This window comes from Cimex lectularius, unplaced genomic scaffold (assembly GCF_000648675.2).
Source record: "Cimex lectularius strain Harlan isolate CLEC.00 unplaced genomic scaffold, Clec_2.1 scaffold11, whole genome shotgun sequence".
NCBI lineage: Eukaryota > Metazoa > Arthropoda > Insecta > Hemiptera > Cimicidae > Cimex > Cimex lectularius.
Window position 1 is genome coordinate 2,131,797 of NW_019392673.1, and position 23,158 is coordinate 2,154,954.

At 35.9% G+C, this 23,158-nt stretch overlaps 1 protein-coding gene across 12 annotated transcripts in view; it reads right to left on the reverse strand.

The window, feature by feature from the left end:
* The window catches only part of LOC106668314 (AN1-type zinc finger protein 6), a 52,612-nt gene that overhangs the window by 19,086 nt on the left and 10,368 nt on the right, over window positions 1–23,158 (reverse strand). Inside the window, exon 1 of one of the 12 annotated variants that reach the window (XM_024225404.1) lies at window positions 9,884–10,111. The exons of 9 other annotated variants lie outside the window; for them this stretch is intronic. The gene's annotated coding sequence lies outside the window, so the exon portion shown is untranslated. Of the gene's footprint in view, window positions 1–9,883; window positions 10,112–23,158 lie in introns of those variants that run through there. 2 more of the 12 variants (XM_024225394.1, XM_014396944.2) reach the window with 2 other exon arrangements.

The following is a 23,158-nucleotide window of genomic DNA, read 5'->3' on the forward strand; positions in this document are numbered from 1 at the left end:
CAATGTTCCATTGCAATCGTCTAACTCACTATGCCCTTCATTTTTCGACCTCTTCCCAGCAGATAATGCCCATTGAGTTTATCCTTTATTCGAGGCAACATTTTAAAAAACAATTAGAGAATATTGCAAGAATTGTCTCAACGCCATGTTCATTAAAGGGAAGATAAACAACAACAGAGCTATAGAGCCAAAACATCGGACCGCTCTGTTTACAAAATTCCACATGAGTAAGGATTAATGATGCTAATAGAGACAAAATTGTAAAGCAAGAGGGAATTCAATGAGCGTTTAGCAAAGCTACTCATCCTTAAGACAAATACCTTCTGGTGGACTTATGATCACATAAAAAATATTTCCACTTGAACATAATCGAATTATATTAATTTCTTGAAACCTAACCATCCCGAGAAAAACGACGATAGGCAGACCAGGATATCTCACAAACATTTTTTTTATATACCATATAGGAACTGTGCGAACTAACACGATATTTTGTACAGTTAAAAGTAAATTTTAATTAGAATACATTAAGACACAAATAACAATACTAATTAAGATATTTTACTCCCCATTTACTTGGCCAAACCTGTCTATGGAAAAAATGAGTATAAGCTTTTACTTGTTTGAGTAATATAAGTACAATTCTACTTATAATTGTAATTATTAACATGTGCACATGTACCTACATATAAAGGATAAATGAATTCTACCATTTCCTTTTGTTTATCATGCTTATATCGCAATTTTGTGATGCAACACCACTATTACAATTGTTAAGAGGTTGATATTTTGTATATATTTCATTGTTCTAACATATCAAGAAATTACTAGATTTAAAATTTAATTTTTATCATTTAAATTGGAGTTTAAAGGTACAATATGGCATTTTAAGTGTAAGATGTATCGACTACTTTTTTACTCACGAATAATCTGAATCACGGTTTGGTCTTGATCGAAAAGCATATACTTTTACCAGACTACTTGCCAGTTCTTTGAAGAACTGAGTCGGTTCTTCAAAGAAATTTGATATCATCTATTAAATACTAAATTATGTCAGGGTGAAGACATATTTAAGATTGTTTTGCCCTGATGACGACCTTAAAATAGTTCGAAGCTTGGCAGTAACAACTGAATTTGCTTTACCATCCAGAAAATATGTAATCTTTTCCAAATTTCAACTAGATAGTCCTGTGGCATTAATGAGTGGACTAAAATTTAGTTAATACTAAATTAGCCATTATAAAATTAATAGATGGTCTCATTTGATCAGTTTTAAAATAAATAAATGTATTTTAAAAAATCCAAGTTACTGATCTGCAATTTTGGGCAGGTCGTTCCATGTGTCAACACCTCGATGTAGAGTTATTAATAAATTAATTAAATATACATTTACATGTTTATACGTTTCTTCCGTCATGCCACGCCAATAATCAAAGATGACAAAAAAAAAAAGTGATCACCACATGGTTGAGATATGAATGGTTAAAGGGGGCGGCTGACAGGGGGAGGCAGTCAGCTGTTGTTGACAGACGATGGCGATGTTTTCAGCTCCGGTAGTGTACGGGGGGAGCCCTATGTAAGTGACCTTGGCTCTGGTAAAAAGGCGGGGATATTTTGCCGGGGGGTGTTGGCACCAGTTCACCTAAGTAGGCCTGCCCCAGCCAGCGGGAAGGGGAATTCTACGCGTTACGTTGGCACCCGTGAAGTGCAACTAAAGCCCCTCCGCAGAGTTCAACGATCCCGAGCAGGGGTTGAAACTATGTCTACCGTACCGACGGCACTCCACGTCCACGTGTGACTGACTGACTGCTTGCTCACCACACGCACCCGACGATGCAACCCCCGATTTATTTTCTATACTGTTTCCACTACGAGTTTCTTTATCTACATGAAAATAATCGACCCGAATCACCTTTTTCGCAATACTTTAATTAAATACATATCAGTATAAAACTGAAGTATTGCACCTGAAGAGTGGAATTCTTAAGTTATCTTAAGCAAACTGAACATCGGACAGCATCCAGATAAAACAAAGGCCATTGAAATCATTAGGTCCCCACCCCGAAAACTGCAAATTTAAATCTTTTGCTGTCAGAGAGTCGACGAACTGTCGGGCAGCACTTGAACCCCCCCCCCAAACATTCACACACTTGGACAATCAGGCTTATCTGGCAGTTTCCGTGAAACGCGATAAGCTGCCAAATCACTAATTGAAAATGAGTACTCTGTAAGGAATAGCACCCTTTTGATGATATTGGGAACCTCGCAATAGGCAACGCCTGTGGCCAAAAGTGGATGAACAGCGTTTCGCCTTTTACTAACTGGGCCTCCAGTGAATAAAGATGAGGAAAGGCAGTCATTGTAAACATTACTGATTAAACTAGGAGACGATTTAAATTAAATCAAAAAGATGAAAATTGAAAAAACTGACGACTCAAGTTCAGATTAATTCAACATGAGTGTGGCTTAGCGGATCATAGTTGACTATTACTGCTGTGATGTCGGAAGAATAATGAAGGCTGACATGAAAACAGTTCTGACTGGGGGGGGCATTATTTGAAAAATATGTCGTTCAATGGTAGTAATTTAAATGTGTAGGATGCACAAAATGACGACGTCGAGTAGAAAAATAACTACGACAATGATGCCATTTTACTCAAATTAATTATTTAGCCAGTTTAATTATTTCAAGTAGGGAAAATGGAATTAACATTTAGACAATACGCGAAACAAAATTGTTAAAGAACTGCTAAGTTACAGATAGAGATATCTACAAAATTATGAACAACATACAAATTTAATAACGTTGACGACAACATGAAATCGTCTACTGACAGTGGCAGCGTGTTTCAAAATTAACTTATAAATGTATATGCCGTATAACAATAGCCCGCGTATTGGTACGCATTATATCTGTTTTAAAGATCCAAAGCATTACGTGGATGCGTAAGATTTGTGTTATAAAATCGTAAATTTTCTTGAGCAGTTCATGAGTGGTTAGGCTGTCCGCTACAAGATCTCAAAATTCACAGCTGAAGCACCAAATATTTGTACAAAGCATATGCACATCGAGATTATTATCATTTGCAACATTTTTCCTTCTACTGCCAAGGGTCATTTATGCTGGTGTCCATCTATTGTTCTGTTGTGATTTTCAATATTAAAAATATTAAATTGAGATGGATCATGGAAAAAAATGAAAATGTTAAAACTGCTGACGCAATGTAGTTAATGTTTACAAAATTAAAATGAACACTATTCAGCCAAGGAATCACTCTTACTCTACGTAAATAAATATAGGGTGACAAGTAGAGAGCGTAGTAGTGGATGTTTACTGTACGTTAAAACGAAAATTCTCATCTTTGGCCAGAGAAAAATGACGCAATAAAAAGATTTATTTTCCCGAAATAACATTTACGATTCAATGCCAAACGACAATCGACGATTGCGAAATGAGGAGAGTGGCAAGAATTAACGCCAGTCATGCTACGAGTACGAACGAACGTCCGCAATCTCTTTTGGTTGAGACGCTGAATACAGAAAAATCGCAATTTCTCATCCAAGGGAGTTCTAAATTTAATCGAACCGCTAGTTCGTTCACTCTTGTTTTGGATGGACTGGGAAACTGAAGCAGGGTGGGAGATGTGCGTCTTGCCCTGGCCAGTGCCCTTTCTCGACGACCTGGGGAAACAACGTGCATGGTTATTTCGCCCAAAATCCACTTCCTACTTCAATAAATTTAGAAAAATTATCAAACAGATACAGTTTAAATCACCTCGCAGACATCAGCTTAATAGATTTGGACAAACATTGATAAAAACCAAACTAGAGCATTGATATTTATCTATTGCACCAAATTCATTTGCAAAAACAAAATTAAAAATAAATATATGGTACCGGTATATGGTATTAATATATCGAGGATTATGGCTGCCTTATGGAATTTAGAACGAATGTTGGATTTGTGCACGCCTAAATGATCGTGGAGAAAGTCCAAGGGTGATTTCAGTGCGTTTAATCAGCTCTGCACTATTGTCAGTTCGGAAAAGGACACGTTCCAAATACGGCCTTCCGACGGTAAAATGAGAAAGCGATATTCCTCCATGGCCGTCTCCCTGCGACCTTTGATGCCAAGGTGAATGGGAAGGAAACGACTCGTCGGCCTCTCTTCCGAGTTCGGTTTTGGAAATGTAGGAAGAAACCTTGCAGTGTTCAGAAGTGGATGATGCGATCGAAGATTGCGCACTCCCTCGCCATTTCCGACATTAAATTAATTTTACAAGCGGCGGCGGAAACGATCCGCATTTTATAAATAATTGACGGAAAGGAACTGTCGTCAAAGTGTAACGACGATAACAAATATTATAATGATGACTAACGCGCGGCCATCAGGGCGTTAGCTTGTTGGGATTTGATTGGCAGAGTCGCCTTGAATGGGTTGTCACCCTAGCTTCTGACTCAGAGAACAGACTTCTTCACAACCACAATGAAACTGAACCCCTTTGTCACTTTCAACTTGGTAAACATGATATGTATTTAGTTTTTAAAAATGCAACTTAATTTTTTTATTAATCCGATCAAAGAAATAACCCATAGAATAATTAGCTGATTTTTGGCTTATCAAGCACAGAAAAGTTTTGTATATATTTTTTTCTACATACACACACCAGTCAGATAGGTCACGTTTTCAAATTTTAATAAGATTTAGAAATTAGAAACGCTATATCAAACTTTCGTTTAAATAAAACCATCAATTATGTTAACATTAAAATATGGATCATGTAAAATGCACGGACGAATCGTTTATTGTTGAAGGAACGAATGAAAAGGAATTCTCTCGTAAGAAACTTACAAAAACATTAACAATGGCAATAACTAACGTTTTCCAAAACTGTCCGAATTGCAGGATGGAAAAATTGTTCCAATGAACAATAGACGATTCTTTCCTTCCGACGGGATTATTTAAAGGATCCCGCAATCACCTTATTAGGAGGGTCTAGGGCGTTCAACACACAATTTTCGAAAATCTGGGGAAAGGGTGCTTAGATAAAAATTAAACATGAAACATCTTGTTGAAAACATCTCAACACATTTTCATCGTCCTAGTTAACAGGCAGCAATATATAAGCTAAAACAGGTAGGGCCAAAAAGATCGAAATACACAGAAGTACAGAAAATGATACAATGGGTTTGAGTTCAAAACAACAAATAATAACAACCTAAAGCCAACACGGAATATAAACGAGAAAATAAATTAAGAGTATAGTGTCAGCAAGTACAGCGAAATTAATGTGCACAAAATTCTAACTAACAATAAGCTTTCAGTCTGGGTTCAGTCAGCTATCCTCCTGCTGGGTACCTTTTTTGGCCTTTTAAAAACAAAACCTGTTATCAAGTAGTCTTTCCATTTTTTTTCTCCTTCTTTGGCAATTTCACAGTCTTCTGACTACCTCGACTTCGTAAGTTTCAGTGAGTTTTAACAATGAATTAATAGGCTGAGGTGTTTTCTCTGTTATCTTATCCGTAACTGAGGCATACAATTTATAAGTGTGTGGTGATTAGTGACCGTTGGTCTATGATTATTTGGACATGGTGAGATGCGGTCTGATGTGACTTAGGTTTCAGAAAAACATCTTCTTTATCGTGCCAACGTTTCGATCTTTATTGAGATCATCTTCAGGGCCTGGGATTTACAAACATTGTTTAAATTTAACAAAAAATTTAACAAATACATGTAGCATGTGGGAAAAAAGGTAATTTGTGCAATGCAAATTTTTTTTATATATTTCAAAAATTCAAAAAATAAAAAACTCAAAAATTTTAAATATTCAGTTATTTCAAAAAATATCCAAAAACTATAAAACAATTCACACACTTTTTTCCCAAATTAAAGATCCCACACCAATAACAAATTAATCTGACGTAATGTTCAAAATCAATTGTTTAACTGTCCGGCAACTTACATCGGTCTTACATGCCAATATCTGGATAAGAGAGTTAAGCAACATATCTATGATTGCAAAAAACACAAGCAAAATCCTACAGCACTCGCTACCCACCATTTTGAACACAAACACAATTTCGACTTCAACAATCCAAAAATATTACACACAGAACAAAACAAACATAAACGTAACTTTTTAGTAATGGTTTACATCAACAGAGATAAACACAGCATCAATTACAGAACAGACACATGTAATTCAGTCGCAGCTACGCCAATATCATTAATCAAATTCAATATCGATAACATACATATATAATCACATCACACAAAACATATAATATGACATATAAAGCATTCATCACATTCCACACACCAAACATTTTTACACAGTCTAATTTTTCAACAATTTAGCTTCCCTTTTCCTAATTATCCCCGTCTATATAATCGTGAAAGGATAATCTGGCCGAACCATTACCAACATTTTTTCCCATCGTCGGCTCTTTTCACCTCAAAGAAGCGGACTCCTTATACAAAAATGTCGTTCTACACCGACTTCCTTACCCACCCCTTCAAAATCCAACGTACATAAACATAAAACAGCAATATCTCACTGGCACTCTCAACACGACGCGCAAGAATGGCACAATTACGCAGAAAACAAACACTATGAGTGAGTAGAAATACTTTGATTGAATACGCAGAAAACAAACACTATGAGTGAGTAGAAATACTTTGAATATAAAAAAAAATTTTTTTTTGCATTGTATAAATTCATTTTTTTCCCCACATCCTATATGTATTTGTTAAATTTAAACAATGTTTGTAAATCCCAGGCCCTGAAGATTATCTCAATAAAGATCGAAACGATGGCATGATTAAAAAAAAAAATTCTGAAACCTACGTCACATCAGACCGCATCTCACGACTTCCAAATAACAATTTATAAGTTTTATCTTTTAAAACTATTTTATTTTGTTTAGGAGCAAATTGATGTTTTTCTTGTTTTAATTTCTTTTATGATAGGACTGTTAATAGAAATGTATGTGTTATCGCTGTGGAAATAGTTTCTTATTTATAATCAATTTTCTCAGTGTTTTACTGGTAATATTTTATCAGTTTGAGACGAGGATTTGTCCCTTCTATTAAGTGTTATGATTATAGGTTTGAGCATTGAATCACTAACTGATGTTATATATCATAAATTAAAGAGTCATAGTTAGTACTTATGTGTGGTGATTAGTGACCGTTAATCGATATTTATTTAGAAATCGTGAGATGCAGTCTGGTGTGATGTAGGTTTCAGAAAAATATTTTCTTTATCGTGCCAACGTTTCGATCTTTATTTAGATCATCTTCAGGGCTCAGTGTTTGTCTTCTGTGTAATTGTGCCATTCTTGCGTGTCGTGGCACTCCAGAAGACAAACACTTTGGGCCCTAAAGATAATCTCAATAAAGATCGAAACGCTGGCACGACAAAGAAAATATTTTTATGAAATCTACATCACACCAGAACGCATCTCACGATTTGTAAATAAAGTTAGTACTTATATTGTACGCTTATTTGGCTACCCATTTCATTTTACATGATCCTACACAACACACTAAGTTTTTTTTAAAGTACTTTTTACAACGGTTTGACGAAGTGATATATCAATCCCAAATAGCACGGCACCCGTTGCGCAACGGTGGATCCTTAAGCGATCCGCGTTCAATTGGTTCTTGCGCAAGATTTCACCGTGTGACTTGGGCCAACAAAGACGGAATATGCTCTGATCGTGGGGAAAGCTGCCGAAACCCAAGCAAGCCCCTTCTCCATTCCGCCGACCTGCAGTTATATAAAAGATTTCCTTGCGCCGGTCATACAAAACCCCACGCCCGCATGGGGAACGGGGCCGATTGAAAAACGATAACCACGAAAAAAAGCCGCCCTCGGGGGTCACCCCAATTTGCAGGATTAGACCCCACAATTTTAGTTGTTGGGCAGACAAATGAAGAGATAACCGCCGTGTACTCTGTACCGACAGATAATGCCCGTTCGGGATAAAGAACGGGAGACACGTTGCTATTTATGATTAATTCGTACAGGTCAAATTTGTAAGGGAAATCCGTTGAATGGCTGACAGTCAGGGCCGATCAAGGCACGAGATCCCCGTGAAATCTTTTTTGGTTGGATGAAGGCCAACATCGAAGAATACGGGCAACCGTTGTTTCCAGCAATGTCCCTCATTGCCATTTCAGGTTATACAGTACAATATAGTCTCCTTAAATAAATCTTCAACAAATTATTTTACGCGTACCACACCACATCTGACATAGGTATAGTTCGTTAAACGATAAATGAATTTTTTCATTAGTATACATTTCAACATCCCTATTTTTTTCGAAGAAATAAACCTTTCATGACTTGATATATTTTAAAACACAAGAAAATTCTTTTGGCCTAATCCACCGAATTATGGTGGCCAATTTTTTTCTGAAAAACAAACTTTTCTGATATGTAAAAATGGCCTTTTATCATCTACCGATTACCTTATCTCAGAAATAATTTTCATGGAAAACCCCGTTGAAATGTAAAAAGAGAAATGAAATTTTATTATATTTCTTAAGACGTCTTTGTTAATTGTTGTGTTTACGCAACATCGGTTCTTCTACTTTTTTCTTTATTGTACAATGAGTACTCCACATTTTATTGTTAATTGGTCTAAAAAGCACAAATATATTAATTGAAACGTTTTCCAGTACTAGTAACTTGAATACTGTGTAAATTTAAATGTATGCCGATTTTTATATTTCTTGTCTTGGTGACGACTTGAGATAATAATATGAACCGTACAAAACCTGAACCAAGTGAGACCTTTTTGTTTTAATGTTCTAAAATACAAATACGCTATCTTAAATTTTAAGGAATTCATAAGAATCACAAATTTAAATTTTCAGTTTCATAACTTGGAATTTGTCCCTTTTACATGGCATCTGTTAGTTTTGTTCTTTAAGGTATATGTGAATCCCATGGAGTTTAATTCGTCCATTTTTCCACTTATGTTCCAGTATAATTATTTCTTCCAGAATTTCAGGACATTTTACTATAGCTTATGCTTTCGGCTAGAATCTTGTTGACTGCCAACAACTGCCGGTAATGGTGAAAAATAAATCTTAACCGAACAAAATATATCTAAGTTATTGGGAGGATAATCTCGATAGAAAAGAATAAGCGACTTTCCCTCTCGAAACGTACTTTTTGACCTGAAAAGACGAATTTAGGACAGAAATATTGTGGATTACACAGTACCTGAAGAGAGCGGCATTTGTACAGATTTATGAAAAGATGTTTTCCAAACTTGAAAAATGTGAGGACATCAATAATAAATAGTATTGTTGGAATATTTTGTAAGTGCCATTTGCTGAACTGTTTGAAAAAGTTCGTTTCTTCTTATTTGAGAAATTTGGGACGAGACAATTTGTCGAACACGTTTGTTCGCAAATCGCACTCGCTTAAAACGATATTGTTTCGGGGAACAAAAAAGAATAACTCCTCGGAAAACATTGGAACTTCCTGAGTTTCGACCATTATTTAGCATAATTCCATGTTAACGAGAACATTGAAATTTAAATCAGGGGGTTCTTTCATTTGGTGAAGATAAACTTAAACTGATATCGAACGTAGTGGAAATCCTAAGTTTTGTGTACATTTTAGGGCCGACCGTCAGAGTTAAGTGTGAATAAACGCAGGACGAAAGACCGATATTAAGTGTTTTTGTGATTTTCACAGCAGAAACTGAGGTGATGATGTAATTATAGCGAGATCGAGTCGCAGGCAGTGACGTCAAGGAAACAGCAAGGTCAAAAAAGGACAAACATCTGAGGATAAAGGACAGTAGGAAGTCATACTCCGTTCCCACGGCATTCATCTGGTTTTAAAAGGATTAACACAATTACCTTCAGTCTATTATGTTAGCTCTCTCCGCTGGATCCGGCTTGGGTATCAATCGATCGGAGCGTCGGATCCCGAATAGGAAAATATCAATCACAAATCCACTAAAAGGCACAAACACTTGATCACTGTATTGCACTTGACACAATTGCGCACTTTTGACTTTTGAAGAAGATGTGAGCCCCGGCGAGCAGCTCGGCCCAAGAGGCTTTGGAACCAACTGGTTGCGGCACGCCATCCTGGCGTTTTCGCCCTCCCCACCCAGCGGCGCCTCACGGCCATCATCCCTTCCAACGCCTGCCTGCCCACCCTACCAACTACGACGACGACGGCCGCCGCCGCGCCGCTTGCCTCTCTATCTCTTCCAAACAACGACGACGAAACAGCTGTCTCAAGGACCTACCGGGAATTCCTGTTACGAATTACGCTATATCCCCCTGTATATTTGGATTTTCCGAAGCTGCGCATAAGGAAAAACTATTATAAACTTAATTCTTCTCAATACTGACCCCTCCTCCTTTGGGGCAAAAAAGCAAAAGTAGTCTAACTTTCATTTTTTACTTACACAACACAAAATATACCTTCAAAGAAGACGTTTCGATGATAGAAGAGCCATCCTCTTGAAATTCAAAATGTACAGTTATAATTCTTGGTCAGTATGCGTTTAACTGCGTTTGTCGGCAGTTTGATCGTCTCCTGGGTCTTGGTCCAGCTACGATCAACCTGTGGACAAATGTTCAGCAACTACCAGACCTCCCAAACAAATCTTCACCAATTAACTGCGTTTATTTGCCAACAAAAAAACTCCAAATTGCTTTTACACTTAATTACGCAGATTATTTATGTGTGGTAAATTTTTCAACATTTTATTAGGACGTTTGCTAATTTTGAACATTACATTGTAGTTCGATCCTCTCCGGTCGTCCTGGTACTTCTATTCTCGATGTTTTCGTCATACTGCCACTCGTCCAAGATGACGAAGTGACTAGACTCCGACAACATAAACACAATATCATAAAATAAAATAGTTAAGTGTTACAAATCATCAATTCTTTAATTTGATTTACATAAGAACTTAAAAGAATATCTGAAAGCTAAAGAGAATGAATATAGGGCCTCAAAGATTGGCTTGCGCTGAGTGCGTCCGCCTATACTCGCCATAGATAGAGAGATAGCCATGTAAGTACATAATCTATAGCTTCATAGATAGAGAAAGTAAATGAAACAGAAAAAAGAGAAAATTAGATACAACCAGAGAAAGAGTGCAAACGAAAGAATGGTCTGTGAGAGAAAAGACAGAAAACTGGAGTAAAGGGAGAGGGGGAAAGAGAGAGAATAAATATATAAAAATAGATAATAAGTAGATGCTGATAATTGGATAAACAGAGCAAGGAATAACGTGAAAGAACGAGAGAAAAAGTAGATAGATAGCCCGCAGTCTGACCGAATAGCAAGGATGTGCGGACCAGGGGATTGGGTATGGTCTACTTGTCAAGTTTAGTGCCAAGTATAAACCCATCCAAAGTTCTGCTTACACGTACCCATTTCTATAAACCTCAACGTAATCCTAACGTAACTATCTATTATACCTAAATAACGATGTTTTCTTATATTTTGAACTCAACAGTTAATCTCATGATTCTTCCTTCTTGAAGGTGGGATAATAGGTCATCTCATGAGATGACCTATTATCCCACCTTCAAGAAGGAAGAATCATAAGATTACCTAAATAACTTTTTTGCTTTGCCGTGTAAACCTAAATACTTTATCAATGATTATAAATAATTAAATATTAGCAATTTCGAATGTAGTGCTTCATTAAATAGTGTTTTGTAAACTGCCGATTTTTAATAAGGATGTTTGCTAATGTTTAACTTGATAGTAGCCCATGATCGTCCTGGTGTCTTATTATGTACTTATATGGCTTAAGACCTATTCATCTCAATGTGTTTTGACAATCATGTTAAATAAATGAAATTGATTACAATTGTATTAGATGTTGTTATTTCGCTTTTTGTTACTAAGAGCTCTACTAACTAATTTTCCAGAGTTTTCAGTCCAATAATTGCATATTTTTCTCTGGCATAATGATTCGCACTATGGCCCGAGATCTGAAATTGCAATTAATATAATTTTAATGATCCAAATCGAATTAATATTTATTAGTGAAGCCACAGGTTGACTCGCCCTCCCGGAAATAATACGGCTATGACCAAAAACTCGTTTTCCAAATAAATATGGGGATGCGTCTACAAGAAGACTCTTCCTGTCGTAAAAACAATAAACCTTTCCTTATCTTGTGCTGTTCTATCGCTATTTCACCCAACCAGGAAACGATCAACAATTCATACTTCTTAGGCGATAAGCCTTAAGTCATTTTCATTCTTTGTACGGTGGTACGGGCAGAATTGTCTTTATTAAAATGGGTTGTTCGTAATAAATAAGAGTAAATATTACAGAACAAGTACCGCAATTAAACAATATAATCAACGCGTAAAACAACCGAAAATGCCTATATCTTAACTTGTAGTGATAAGGTGTATTAAAAGGAGGAGGGATTTCATTACGAAAGGCGCACAGGAGGAGCGTGAGTCATTCGCTAAATGGGCCTTCCATGACTCAAACCTCTTTTTCCAAATAAATCCGACCACCTCAAAACGTACTAATAACTGGACATCAATAAAGTCAGCAGACTGGGTTGAGTCACAATTCTGATTGTTTGCATTTTTCAAATACGAGAGATAAACGTGACTAAACTTTTTTATAAGCATTACTATCAATAAATACATTTTCAATTTATAAACTATTCTAAATTTACCACTAAGCTTTGAACTTTTCTATGATTTATTTGTTTATGGTAATAGCATGAATGTTGTCATTGATCAATATCAAGTGAGCTTTACAACACTGATACATTGTAAACGGCCACGACTATTACTCACAATAACAATAACCGGAAAAAGATGTTTATTCTGCTTGTTAATATTCACACACGTTAATATGCACTAATGTGAATCCTACGTCAGACGAAAATGTTTTTGTGTTTTGAATACCTTGTCTTCTGACAGGAAGACACCGCGGTCAGCGGCTTTTTTCACCGGGATTTCTCGCTTTGCAGTCCGTGACTGGAATTTCATGCCTCTCAGAACTTCAGACATTGCTGATAATGAAACGGGAAGAACGGCTACCTCAGGCGTAAATTACGAACGATGAAATTTAAAATGTAACAATTACAAGGTAGTGCCGTGTTGTTGTTTTTATTTCTAGCCGACGTTTATGCTGAAAATGCGTAAACCAAATTCTCGCTATAGTTTTTCAATGGAACAACGGCACTACGAACATTGTGCAACTAACTGACGTCATTCCCACCTTACTACAAAGCTTCGTCATTCCACGTCAAGTGCCCATAACAGCTTTCTCTCTTTCATCTACCTCCCCGCTGCCGGCTCACTTTCTTAACGCAATGGCTAGATAACAAATGGGTGGGGGAAAAATCCGGGGGAAAATCAGCCACTATTCATTCCTATTAGCTAGCATGGGAAGGAAATATGAATTAACCTACGGTCCCACATCCTGTCAGGGACAAACACCTTTTTAAAACATAGTCCGGGTGAAAACGCGTCCGTTTCGTCTCAATGACGCACGTACATCGGGGCAGGAGTATTTTGCCAATCCTAAAGTCGCAGCCGTAAACGCAAATTACATAAACAGATCATTTTGTTATTTTACATGGAAAACCTGATTTCTTTTCGTATCGGCTCATCCAATTGCGTTATTAAGCAGTTGGCATGTGCATATTGGAACGATAATTGTGTGAAGGAGGTTCTGACCTAAATGAACATTCTATAACGTCTTAGGGTAGGTGGATCGTCGTGTTCGACAATAGCTATTGCCGATTTCTGGTCTAATAATCATTCCTTAGTGAGATTCTTATCTTTAAACGAATATGTTAAAGGTTAAACGAATAGGTTAAAAATGTTAAATTGTTGAAACCTATAGAAATCCTTACACATACAGCCTACAAGGAACTTCAATCGCTAATGGAAATAATTTTCGTCAAGCCGGTTCCAGTCTTATGCTTAGCCACTATGAATATGTATAATTAATTAATGTATTTTTTGTTTGAAACCTCATACTAAAGGGTGAGAAAATAAGGAAGAACACTATATCCTTGTCGGAAAACAAAATAGAGCAGAGAATTCGGAAAACGAAAGTAAAGAATAAATATACATCTCCCGGAAAACTAAATATAAAGGCAGAATATATAAGGAAGAGAAACGAAGAAATAGACGAGGAAAGTCCTTTAGTGCCATTACCCGGAAAAGTTAATTTCAACACCGAGGTCGCAGCTACATTTCAGCTTCGTTTTATTATTTTTAAACAATCAAGAATCGAAACTAAAATAAATTATGATGCGAGAAAAAAAGTGGTAGAGGATTTAGCTGAAACTTTTTAAGATCAAGGAGAGAGCCAAGATAATATAAAAAGTGGGTCGACTGGTCCAGGACTTCCAACCGGAGAAGTCTACAAAACGCGACATTCTTGACGTTCACATTTAGGTGCAGTGCCCCGCGGCTTCCTGTAGCCTGGTTCAACGTGTTCGCCGTTTCCACAATTTCACTTTGTCTTCGTGTACAGAAATGTTGACTGAGGCATATGCGACGGGCCCGGCCATTGACGACGTGCGGGCACCCTATGAGAAAACCTCTATGTACCTCCAACACCTAGAATGGTCGATACGATTCCCCCTATTACAAGGAAATTAACATCTTTTCATGTTAATGAATGTAAGCACTAAATATGATGGTCGTATCTCTATTTCCCCATTGATTAATTTAATTGAGACATTTAAATGTCAGCAGGAGTATTCGATCAAAAACTAAAACATACTGAAGTTAAGACCTTTTTCTCAATAGAATTCGTCAATAATGATATGAACCATACTTAGAATAAAATATCTTAATAATAGATAATACTTGAAAAGAAAATGATATACATAATGCTTTCGCTAATGCTCTTTGAACTTTTATAATCCCCTAATATTACAATAAAGTACATTTAACAATTGATAATAGGTAAAAGAAAAAGAAGAGCTCAAACAAGAATTTCGTTTTTCCTATGAACGCTTTAAGTTTATTCATCGGCATTTTTGTTAAGATTTCCAAATCCTTGCCAATTAAAGTATCAATAAGAACAAAGATTGGTTTCCGAAGATTGATAAGCCGACCTTTTTAAAAAAGGTTTAGTTGTTCTATGGATTTCGACTTAAAAGAAAGGACAGGAATGCAAAATAGGGTTTTTGCCAGAATCAACAGCAGATAAGAATATTAAGTTGTTATCCTTGCACATTGCTAAGTCCTACGTGATTTCAGGTGAATGCCGATAACGATAAATATGTTAGGTTTAAATAATCGCATATGTTTTTATAATTATTATGAAAAATAGATAGTTTTAAAAAACAGGAATGTTTAATTATCCTAGCTGAGACATTACCTTGTGCCATAAACCTTAAGAAAAAGTACAATAATGGAATGTTATATTCACATAATTCAATAGTCAAGATGGGTAAAGCCACGTTTAAAAATCCCCAAGGTAATAAGCTAAACTAAAAAATTAGCTTTTATCATCGTCTCGAAAAGAGTTTTACGACTGACGCGCTCTTTTGTTGGACTCACTTTTGTCCGTCCAACTTATCTAAACCGGCCAACAATCGTTCATCATTGTGCTCTTCCTGAGAAGAACGCTTAGAGTAGCGCGTAATCGTGGTGAGGTCGACCATTTGTGCAATCTTCTCGCCGATTGGGAAATCTTGTCAATGGATGTAACGTTTTGCAAAAGTGTGACATGCAAGTAATATAGTAAGTCTACCAGAAAAACATGGGCATCGGAAAAGCAATGTCAATCATCTCAAATACGAACTCTGGTGGGATGACAGTATGATTATCAAGAAGCAAAAGGACAAAAGAACCAACACAGATCATATTAACAATACATACTCCACTGGGTAGAAAAATGTACGAAAAATGTTATCTAAATTAATTTCCTTGTAAAAACTTTGGAAACATTTATAAACAAACGCTCTATTGTTTATAATGTCTACCGCCTATGAATAATGTATGACAATAAAAAATAAAAATATTATTATTGCATACAATTTTAAAGGTCACGTTTGATGTTCAACTATACATTCTACCTCAGGAGTGGATAAAGGGTTAAATTTAAATATCATTAAGGACGATGTGCAATTTAAGTACTATTTTTGTTTGGACCCCCAGACAAAGGCTCTTTCTCTTACTCTTGGTAAACAACTGGACTGAGGCCAACACCCGGGGGGATATATAGGAAACACCTGCGTCCAATGCCCACGGATTATTTGGAACCGTTTGCCCTAGGAACAAGGCAGCCGGACGTTCCCTTGCTCAAATCTCTGTTCCAACAAACTGGGTCCAACGACCACAGGGGATTTTTGATGGTACCGTTTACCCAGGGACATTCGCTATCCGAAATATCCTTTCTTTTTTTACCTGAGTACTATGACCACAGATTATAAGAAACCGTACAACACAAGAGAGGTCACTTTCTAAATTTACTTTCTAGTGACTAATTAAAAACGGTCAAGATTTTTCAAAACGATTTTTATACATAAGAAAGGTGTTTTTACAATGTGACACCTATCTAGAATTTACTGTCAACTGAGCTTTTTACCTCATTTCAAAAAAGTACTGAAATCATTTGTGTGGTATTTCGTGCTTTCTCAACAAGTAATGATAAATCTACCCAGAAAACAAACACTCTGAGCCCTGAAGATGATCTTAATAAAGATCGAAACTTTGGCACCATAAAGAAAATGGTTTTCTAAACCTACGTCAGACCAGACCGCATTACACGATCTCCAAATAATCCCTGAAATCATTCTTTAATTATTCAAAATAATAGTCCACCAGAAAAAATATATATTATTCTTACTGAACAGGGTGTGTTATTGTGATTGATAACTTAATTCTTGCATTCCTGCAAAAGGTATTTATCAAAATATTTGTAGACTGGGGATTTACTTTTTAAAATTATTGTTTATAAATGTTCTATAACTTCGTTATTTATTATTAACGTTTTTTGTTATTTATTCAGTTTTGGTTTGTCGAGATCTGTGAATTTGTTATTGAAATTGAAACTTTCGTTGTGATAGAAAAACGTCTGCCAATGGGGGGGTTAACCCGTTTGGAATAAAATTCTTGGGGGATCATCTACAAAGAACCTTCATAATACCTGAAAACTGCATAAGAATACGACAAATGGATTAGGTATGGCTGGGTACGCGATTTTACGTTTGCGCATGAGCAGGCGATACCGTTGATCTGATTTTGGATGAAATTTTTTGGGTGCCATCTAGAAAACAACCAGCACTTCTCTGAAAATTCATAAAAATTGTCTCATAGTTTTGGAGTTTTGCCGGTTACAAGGAATTGACCACAGACGGGCAGACCGGAAAAAATATGTTCAGAAAGGTCTAAACTCAAAACGCGAGTGGAAATTTAGATTTTGGAGGTGCGTACATTAAAGGAGGATAATGGATGAATATAATAAAATTATTTGGAAAGTTGTGAAACGCATAATGAGAGTGGACATTTTAATTTTGTAGGAGAAAAATTGTTCAGAATACAAGGTTTCCCTACCATCGGTAGTTCGGAAGCAAAAGTGAAATCCCTGTGAACACAAGAAACCACGATTACATACATCCATTATGCATGCATTTATTTGATAACCTCAATTTGAGAGATGGAAAGAAAAAGAGGCTGAAATAGAGAAGATATATTTATCGCGACCTACGACACAAAACATTGTTTTCTTTTGAACTTTATTTACTCAGCTGCCGGAATAAGGAAAGGATGATCTTGTTTTGAAGTCAACTACGAACAACGATGACCGCGATCAAAATATATAATAACACGCAACGGCTGATACGGAAGAAATAAAATTTACGCGTCAAGGAAAACAAATAACTTCTATTGTTAGGCTGTATCAACACCAAACCAAACTCAAATTATAGCACTTTCAAATTACATTAGTACATTTTTTATATTTTATTTGGAAAACGACAATGTTTTAGGTAGCAGATCTAAGTACATATGTACTACACCCATTAACTAAACTAATTTTTTTTAATGTGAGTTTTTTGCTGATTCTTTCGAATACGTAAGTTATGAAAATATATTTGAGAAGGAAAGTTAATGACACGGGACTTGAACCAACGACTATCGGTTAGATAGATTACACCGATGCACCTTCCTTCCATGACGATCGGTCCCCCGAGACACCAACCCCCTCATCTCAACCTAACTACATATTTTTAATTATCTTTTTCAGCAATTATTTGAAATCGTGGCATCATAAGCTGCTGAAACGATAACGTAATTATCAGGGGACGTTATCAACTTATATCAATATCCTATTTTTTTTCATCTCAATTTAATTGTAACTGTAATCTCGATTTAATTTTTCTTATAAACAGTAAAATAATGAAAAATCAATTAGTTTAATTGAATACCAATAGTTTAGACTGTTTTACGTACATCTAAAACAACTACTGAGTGAATTCGTTAACGTAAAAAATGAAATCGAAGAATTTATTCGTTCTTAGGAAAATTTAATCAAAATCTTATCTGGATGTCTTATTAATTATGTACTCTTGTTCAAAAATATTTATTGCCACCTACTTGCTCTATATTACTAATGTAATCTTCCCTTTTGCTTTCGAGAATAGATTTTACGTGAACTAGATTCTATTACAAAATAATAAAGAAAGAAATAAGTAAACTAATTTATTATTACTGAGATTAAAGTATTTTATACTAAAAAGTGTGCGTAATAAAGCCTTTTGATTCCGTCATTGTATTGAGATGTCCTTTGTTCTGTTGATTTATATTCAATAAACAAATGATAATAAACTCGAGACGAAAAAAAATTTTATCAGTTAACTACGCAGTGTAATATCCGTCTGTTCAGACAGTCTCAAAAGTGGAAAAGTCAGCCTCTTTAAATTATCAACGAAAGCAAATTTAATTTTGAAACCTCTAAAATCCTTACATTTTGCAAATTTATAAACGGACAATTATCATGGCTGATGTACAACTGTTTTTTATTTCTTATTCAAATAGCGATACAAACATAACCCATTATTGTTTGGTCATAGCTCAACACTAAAATAACGTAGAGAGTTGTCCTAATTCTACAATATTTATATTATAAGTTATCAAGGATGTACATAAAAACACTGCCCACACGAATTCGAGCATAAATTTATAGTCATAACGGTTTCAATGTTTTTCTTTCTCTTTTTCTTTTATGCAGACTTTACAACCGTTGTATGATAATTTCCCAACTTCCCACACAAAGAGACCCCCACTAAACTACTAAAGAAAAACTAGAGAAGCAGTTCTAGATCCTGGGCCACCCAGTGCAGTGTACAGATGACCCCTTATTCGATGTACACCTGCGTCTGGCTTACAAGGGTCAGGCACCCCTCACAAGCACGGACATACATATATTATAAGTTCTAAAACAAAAAATGTTCCAAACAGAATCATTCCTACATAATATCAACTATTTCAATAACTTCTTAAATTCACTAGTTTCGTGGTCCGCTTGACCAATTAATATCTTACAATTAATTAAGGTTTTCAGTTGAGATAAAAATATGGCAAAAAGGAGGGAAAATTCAAAAGATGTGGTTGAGATGGGAGTTTGGTGTCCGAGTGGATCGAAGGTCACGATAGCTCAAGTGGTCGAGCAGCGGCGTATCAAGCCGAAGATCGTGGGTTCGAATCCCGCTCGTGCCATTGAATTTTTTATCTCAACTGAAAACCTTCATTAATTGTTTTCAATAATGCCGATCTCATAACTAATCCTCAACCCAACATGCATGTTTGAAAAGAATAAGTTCGGAACTTATCTAAAGTCAACGACAAAGAGGCATGACTCAAAACAAGCTTCCGACGACTTATCTAAAGCCAACGATTAAATAATCACTAAGTGTATGCCTTTAATATGACAATATCTCCAACAAAAAATTGCTTTGTTGACTTTACCGTCACCTGTTAGCATGGACGATGTTCTCATACAAGACGTCGTAAGTTGCAATTTCAGATAGCATACCATTAAATCGCTCATGTGCCCTCAAAGAATTTAGCGTTACGTTCACACTTCACGTTATGCAAAATATCCCCATCAATGTAGATGTTTCGGTTCTTCAGCAAGTTTATGGCAATAAATAATCAACTTGCTTAGATCAACAGTCAAATCATTAAATAGTTAAATCATTAAATCCTAGAAATACTTCTTGGATTAGTTTTCATTTACAATTTATTTATTATTACTAGTGTCTACATCGAACGTGAATCTCATTCATTAAGACCACAATAAGATAAAAAGGATCCTCTTTAAATGCATTAGCTTTATTTGTTGAATTACGATACTTAAGGAACGTTTTATCATAAAAATGGAGGAAGGAAAATTTTCCTGCAAAACATCGACAAAATGTTGATTGTCGGGTCAAGCTGTTCAATCGTTGTTTCAACAAATTTTATCCATCCGTTAGGGAAAAAGTTTCTTGAGTCTCATATTGACAAAATTGTTTTAATTTACATACGATACATTACATGGAGTTCGTGAAAACGTTTTCTTTCGGAACGTCAAAGAAGAACCATTTCTTTTCTCTGGTCGATTTGATCAAAATAATAAATTCATAATTTTAAAAAAGTACGATAAAACTGGTAAAACTTTTATAAAACTGGTATATTGGACATTATTAAACTTCTATAAAACTGGTCTATTGGACATCATTAAACTTCTATAAAACTGGGCTATTGGACATTATTTATTAATGCATATAAAAGAGGACTGCCGGTGAAATGAATGTCATTAGTATTTGTAGAACCGCATTAAATCGAATTTCTTCAGAACAGCAAATTTTTTCGAGTTATTGAGGATAGTTTTAATGTGGAATTCTATGCTTAGACTAGGATTTTTTCACACTTCTATTACCTTAAGCTTTCAGTAATATAAATTGATTTGTGTATATTTCATAATACGTACTAAACTGAGTTTATTTATTAAAAAACCAGTTGGAGAAGGTAGACGAACGGATAAAAATTCTACGAATCTTAGATTTACCTAGGTACGCTCGATTTAAGATGAGTTATCATTACTAACGGTAGAAAATGAGGGGTAGCGCCTTCCGAAATGTGTAATCTATTTCTTTTCCCTAAGAAACACGAAGGTTTTTCTATTTATCTACATAACATTATTAAAGAAAACGACCCAGAAACGATTTCTTCTGAAAATGACTTGCTAGTACTATCATCAGCCAAGGTCGATCAGAAGTGATCAATTTTAATCAACTTTTGTCAACATCGACGTTTTATTATTGTGATTTACCGACAAAAAATATGAACACAGAATGTTAAATTATTTTGTAATACGTACATATATTGATTTTCCGAAATGTTGTAGCGTTGGATTTTGCGAATTGAATACAATTGGCTACCTCTTGTCCAGTGTTATGAAGGGCTATATAAACCGAGGTCAGATGTTATTTAAATCTACAATGTACAATAGAAGTTAAATTCAATAATTTCGTGGTCCCTTGACCAAAGGAGGGAAAATTCAAAAGGTGGGGTTGAGATGGGAAGTTGGGGTCCGAGTGGTTTGAGGTCACGATAGCTCAAGTGGTAGAGCAGCGGCGTATCAAGCCGAAGATCGTGGGTTCGAATCCCGCTCGTGCCACTGACTTTTTTATCTTAACTAAAAACCTTAATTAATTGTAGTACAATAGGAGTTTGTTGCATAACATTTACCACCAAAGATTAAAATAGGATGAACTAGTTGGCAATTATTTTCTTAATTTATTGGGGGGGGGGGAATCAGTGAAAATGTTAATCGGTTAATGCTCTGGTCATCATACATTTATATTATATAACCTAATTTAAATTTATACTACGTAATATTGAAAAGGTTACTTTAATAATTTTTATTTATAAGATTTCCAAATTATCACTGGCATTTAAGGAATGTTATAGGTGTTTAGGTCGTTTGTCCCTTCTTTCTTTGCATCAGCCTTATACAGCCATAAGCAAAGTTCAGGTTGGTTCAGACTACTTAAATTTTAACTTGAACATAGTTGATCCTTGATTGTAGAAATACAGATAATCGAAAAATATGTACAGGATATGAAATGGTCGAAACCGCCTTTCTAAAAAGAGGGGCAGGCAACTCAATACCGAGAACGGAGCCCATAAAACGATCAGGGGTATTCCGAGAGGAGGCACGGTATACGGCGAGGCACGATCCGAGGAGACCCTCCGGGGGGACAATTAATGCGAGGCAGGTGGTGGTGCGTCGAGGATGAGGAGTAGGGAGCCTCTGCGGCGTGTTCGCACGGACGCAGATCGAGCGGAGGCGGCGGCGGCGGGCATGGCCCCGACAGTGGGACCCCTCAAGGCGAAAAAGTGGTGGGGCGAGGGTTCGCGGATGGGGAGGGGTCGTCACTTAACACGTGGAGAGGATATTTTCAAGGTCACTGACCCTCCACCCTCCCATCATGGGGACCGACCGGACGTATATCCACCAGGAATGACTGCCGAGAGTGGGGAGTCAGTTTAAATGCCTCCTCCCCACCCTCCCGATCAACCCCCCTCAAACTACTTCACGGCCCTACTTAAATATAATAATTACCCACTTTCATTAGATATTCTCCCAGGGCATTAGAAAAATTAAAATCAATTATTCGCGATATGTCAACTTACAAAAAAAATTCCCACGTGTCTTTCTTCTTTTCTTTACAATAATTTATGCTTATGATAAAGTTAATATTTAATCAGAAGACAGCTCAGATATTTATCGGTTTTTGTTAGATATACGGGGCACATTTTTCAAGAGTACTCAACTCCGAAGGGCAGGACTGAGGCATTTAAATTGCACCCTCTCAAGATCCTATTTGAAAATAATAAAGCCTACTTTCTATAATCTATATGTCGGAGTGAGGACAGTATAACTGAAAAAGGAACTATTAGAGTTCCATCTAAGAAACACATTTATTGCTTTGTTGCATTTGCAATTAATTAATACTACCTTAAAGACTAATATTAATTTAATATTAGTCTAATTATTAAATTAATTATATATTAATTTAATACCCTTATTTTTCAATATTATCCAGAGAGCGATGAATTAATTGTATTTGATAATCATTGCATTTTTTTGGAAAAGCGGTTCGAGTAAAAAAT